The sequence below is a fragment of the Periophthalmus magnuspinnatus genome, chromosome 21, assembly GCF_009829125.3.
Source record: "Periophthalmus magnuspinnatus isolate fPerMag1 chromosome 21, fPerMag1.2.pri, whole genome shotgun sequence".
NCBI lineage: Eukaryota > Metazoa > Chordata > Actinopteri > Gobiiformes > Gobiidae > Periophthalmus > Periophthalmus magnuspinnatus.
This window is the reverse complement of record NC_047146.1, coordinates 30,881,338-30,887,337: the sequence shown is the minus strand read 5'-3', so window position 1 is coordinate 30,887,337 and position 6,000 is coordinate 30,881,338.

Below are 6,000 nucleotides of genomic sequence, written 5' to 3'. Positions count from 1 at the left end.
AATGGCTTGTAATCATGTTGTTTAAAGTGCTCAGACTGCAGATGCTGATCTTTGAGGCGTTGTTTCTGACATTTATAAACCTTATCTTCTGTACATTAATGTCTTATTACATTAAAGGTCCACTATGTAACCTTTCTGGTGCAGGTTCTGTAAACTGGATGTTTCACTGTATGGTTCAGCATAACAGTTTACTACTTTCCACAGTATGGCATTAAACTGTCTATCTTCATGGATACTAAATTACTAATCAGATCTCTGGAGAAGTTTATCTGCTCATATTAAGGATGCATGTTATGTTTTAGTGAATAGTTTTATAAATACTACATTGATAAGTTTAAACGGCCCGTATTAGGCTTTTTCCTGATCTGTGTTATAATGTTGATTCCTCATCACAAACGCACCTGGAGTTGTGTTTTGATTCATTCACACATTTAACACACAAACCCAACATATTTAAGCTGAGTTCTTCTCTCATACAGAAAACACTCTGTTCCACCTTGTGATGTCATGTAGAAATACAGGAAGTGCTCCACTGTGGGGGTTTTTTTACTACATCATTTTGATAATTTCAGACCTGGACTTGCCCATCTCTACTTAACAAAAGATAAAAGATAGTTGTTCACTTGAAAACTACCGCTTCATGATAACACAAGGTGGAACAGAGCATTTTGAGCTTTGGAGATGTAGACAGACTGATAATAAAGTGTTACTCAAACGTGTGAATGAAACAAAACACAACTAAAGGTATGTTTTTGAGGAGGTAACAACATTATAACATGGCTTACAGCTCACAAGAATCACTTCGCATAATACAGGACCTTTAACGCTATACTCTGGAACATTCTAGAGTATAGTTTCCACAAGCAAACACATACATATGAGATAAGCAGGTGGTAGATCCTACAAAGATTTTACAGTGCACCATTAAAGGAACTGTACCTTGTAAAATTCGTCTTACCCAGTACAGATATATTGTAAAAGCACCTCTTAAGATTGAAATGAGACAGCTATGTGCTGTCTGCATCTAATAATGAAGTGGTTTATTATCTGTAAACCAGGAAGTAGCAATCTATGTTTTGATATAGCATTGTTGTGATGGAAAAACTCTGCTCTGGCCTTTGAAATTTGTGAAAATTACGTTTAAAGGAAGTAGTTAAAAATCAGATAGAGAACCTTTACGTTGATAGACCAATATTCTAGTACTGTAGCCTATGATAGTTGAACATGTTTAAAGCAGACCTATTATACAAAATTGACTTTTCAGAGCTCATAACCATGTTACAGTTGTTTCCCCTTTTCATTTACCCTCTCAAAGTTATCTTTGGAGTGATTCATGCATGTTTGAGCAAACTTTAATTGCTTATTTTCAAGACCCCATATTGCTGATCAGTCCCTGTTTTCATGGTGATACACGTAGGATTCAGCAACATCATGCAGTCATTTTGGTACAAAAAAATCCACTACTCACGCGCGGGATCTGCAGCTCGTTGTCGACTCTCTGTTGTGATGATGTTTAAGGTGACAGCAGCTCCAACTGGTTTTCTAACACGGAAGTCAGCGGACTTGTTTCTTTTATTAAATCGTTTTAGATGAATATTATTGATTTTAAATGTCCAAATGATAACATAATGATCCATGGGTGACATAGATTATAGCCATATAGCAGACACAAGCACAATATGTGTTCTTTAAGTAAATATGGCAGAAGCACTACTGTTGTTACCATTTATGCCACCAACAGTTGATGCATTTGATGAGTGCAGTCCTGATTTTCCTTCTCTTACGCAGAGCAATGGTGTGTATGCATATTAATCTGCTTTGGGACCCGTCCTGAAGCTACACATTATTCAAACATCATTCATCTCTGCAGAGACACTTGACCCTTTAGCTGCTCACATTAGCCTAGCACCTGTTTCACTCCGGGGTTTTGGCTCAGAGACAAATCCACTGTCAAAATGGCTGCCAAAAACACACAATCAACAGCTGACAGGAGAGCATGGACGTAGTACAATTTGTGTGAGAACTTTCAAGAATAAAAGTGTTTTGGTTAGGATTAAAGAATAGCCAATTCCTTGGGGCAGAGTCATCAAACTGTGGTGGCACCAATATCCATAGTTACCATATTAGTTACCTGTTGGTTTGTACTGATAAAGTCACTCTCAAATAACATTACACTCACAATAAAGCTAGCATTAGCCAACAATTTTTCAGTTGAAAATCAATCACCTAAATACGACCATGAACTGACCATGGACCATGTATTGATCACTGGGTCCTGAAATGTGTTGTTTAAATCTTTTTTTTTTTTTTTTTTTTGGTCATTGTTGTTTGGTGGTGTTTCTTAATGTGTGTACTGTGTTACTGTGGGAACTGCTGGACATTCAACCACAGACATTAATGTAGAATAATGTAAAACTGATCTCATCCTTGGAGATGGGGGAAAGAGCCAGAATTTCTCATTGATAACATTGTACTTTTGCTTTAACATATTCAAAACATAAATTCACAAATGTTGAACTTTACCATTTCTATTAGTGACCAGAGACAAATTGTATTACGATATAAATCCACATATACACAAATATTATTGGCCTGTTGTCATCTGAAATCCAGCACTACTCATATATTCAATTGACTATATCTTTTGTGTTATAAGTCCCTGTTCCCTATCTCTGTTGCTGGGTGAACTCACATTAAACAAAAATTAGAATAAAGTTTGCTGCGAACTGAGGTGAAGTAGCTTCAAAATGTGATTGTCCTTGAGTGGTCCTTCAAACACTGTGAAAGGCCCATAGAGTTATTGGCCTCTGCTGTCCTGAAATTACAACATTAAATTGTGGGACATTGTAAACACAGCCTATTGATATATGCCAACATTTGAGCAGTAAAAGTCAACTATAGTAATAAGATCTGATACACAAAGTAGATTCTAACGGACGGCTTAAGTGTTTCATTGTGATATTTATTTATTGAACCATGTGTTTAGTTTACAATATGATTTAAAAGCTTGGGATTATACTGCTTTAGGGATATTGTGGCAGTAGCATAAATCGTTCTTCAGTATTGCTATAATTAGGTCCTCCTTTTAATCCAAATAAGAATCAGGTTCAGGCCCAGGACCAGGACGTGCGAAGGGTGCATCATAACCTCTGTTAAAAATGTTTGCACCCCCATTTTAAAACCCTAAAATAATGCCACTTAATGGAAGCATTTGCACCTCTATGAAACTCGAATTATAGATCCAAGCCTGCTCACAGTAAGTCTGCATAGTTTTTCAGAACATTTAAAATGTCCTTTTATTTTAGTCAGTTTTGGTGGAAAAAGTTACATATATGGCTTTAATATTTTGTGCATGGCAAACATTATCCCAGGCAGTCCACACACTTGGCTGTGATTAATTATGATTTGCTAATGAGAAGTTCAGCAGGACACACACCACTGGAGTGTCAAATTAAACCTGTAATGAACAGCTATTTCTTGTGGAATTATGAATCTTTCAGCCTTGATAAGGTCAGCCTGGAGACAGTGCAGTAAAGTGGCATTTTCAGAGCTCCTTCCATCACCGCAGCCCATTTATCCACAGTCTGTCAATGGGACTAACTCACAGGGAGCAGAGGACTAATATTAGCCCAATACTGTTCAGACGTGGGCATAGGCTGAAAGAACTTAAAGGTGCATTATGCAGCTTTTACTGGTGGAGCCTACTGCTTTTTGTTATATTTCTGCCCATATATTACATGACAAAAAATCTGCATGTCAATACAAAATATGTTTTCAGTTTTGTTTTATCTATCTACAACCATGTATTTCTATTATAATTTAGATTATTTTATTTGAATATAAGTTGTAAATAAAAATAAAAGTAATATTTAGTAATATAGTCATTTAGTAATATTTATTAATAAACTAAAGTGGATTTTTTGTTTACTTTGCCCACATTCTGTTGAAAGTATAACTATATTTTAATATCTATACAATATCTGCAATAGTTTTTGTGATTTTGCATCAACAATTCAACACAGTCAGGACAACCAATATCGCTATTGTACAAACTAAAAAGATTATTGCTTAAAATGTAGAAAAGAAAAAAAAAGTTTATGACAAATGGTAAAAGTTGATTGGATTTGTATTTCCTGAAGACCAAAGCACAGAACACAAAAGCTCTACTTGTGTCTATAATAAGACAGAGGAGAGGGGTGTAATTATGGGGCTGTCAATCAAAATGAACCACAGAAATAAGGTGTTCCATTTGATTGACAGTTCAGAGCGCAGTAAACAGCGCTGTGACCTGTCTTTTGTTCCAGTCTTTTGTTCCAACCACCAGAGGGTAGAGAAAAGAGAACAAGTAGTTTAAGTTTAGCTTAATCACAATACGAAGTAAGTCAAAACTACAATAGGAAAAAATAGTTAAAACACTTTTTACTTTGTCTTTTGGAGCTGCACACCAGGTTTAGGTTCAGGTGACTTTATTTGTAACTGGAAGTAGATTTGTTTCGTAGCAGTTTTCAGGTTCAGCATCAATACACATTAAGACAATAAATGCATAATTAAACAATCAAACATCTGCACTGGCTCTTTTCAGGGTCTGTCACCTGCTTATTTCTATTCAAATATTATTGCTGAGTATAAAATGTTCCATAATATGCCAGTAAATGTATCTATTGTGTTCAGTTGTTTTGAATGTTAAAAAAATACCTTAAAAAAACTGCATCCTTACTACGAGTGGGTCGCCTCACTGAAGATCGGACCTGTAAGAGTACAAAAAGGACACATACAATTCATATTATCTTCTTTGTGGTCTGTGGTGTCAACATATTTTTTCCCACATAACAACTCTCTGTCCTACATTGGTTTGTTCATTTCTGGCTAACCTACATAGCTCCATATGATGTTGTGTTTGTTGCACATTGAGAAAACCATTGTCTGAAATGCATTTTATTGTAAACAATGACTGCACACAGCTCTGGTATTACCATGGGAGGATGCTCTAATAAAACCAAGGCAATAACCGTTTTAGCTGTAATGTAATCAGTTCCCATTAAAAGATGCATTTAAGTACATTATAAAACATTATTAAAATGTCTCTAGTAAAACTGTGGCAGAAAAGTAATAGGCTTATTTAGTAGGTCCTATGTCAAACAGTAACATATACTAGCTGCAATGGAGGCCGCCTATTGGAAATTCTGCATAGATTATTATAAAGGGGCGTTCACACTATTGACTCTATAAAATCAGTGGACTAAGGGAGTGCGACGTCACCCACAGTGTTCGGCTCCAGTCAAATGAAGCTCATTCAGGCTGACAGTTATAGAGGCAATTTTGGAGCAAAGTTCCATATTTGAAATCCTGGCCACGAGTATCATAGCAACCAAGGAGCAAATCTGGAGCAAGGCTATAGACCTTAATGCCTCCTTCCTTCTGCACCGCTGATTTAGCAGGGAGCGGGCGCTTAGCAACGCTGTCAATCAAATGTATTGTTAACACTAGCAGGAGCGACCTCGAGGAAAGACGGCGCCTGATCTGTCTGTTATTAATGTATATATCTTGATTTACGGACACAATAGTAAAATAAAAATACCAGGATTTTGCTGTCAAAAATGACGAGCCTGACAGCAGCAGTTACAGAGAGAGGGGCGACAGCTTTTCAATAGAAAGTAATTTGGTGCCAGAGCCGATGGAGCTGAAAGCGCACCCATGATCACTTCCTATTTGGACCGCGGCGACTAGCAGCTCAGCTCCGTCCATTTATATATACAGTCTATGGTTCACACTTGTCCTGGCCTGGAATTCAGTATAAATATGCAGAGGTGGTTAGCAGAAAGTTTACCGAAGTGGCGTTTGTGATAAGTTGTATCTATTTCTATAACTTGGAAAAACCCTTGGACCTTTCCTCAAGGTCTTTATCTATACTAAAACTACTCTGAGGTCACATTGAAATGTTATAGAAACAACTACAATCTTGTGTTGATGCAATTACATTCTATTATTTAACAAATTGTG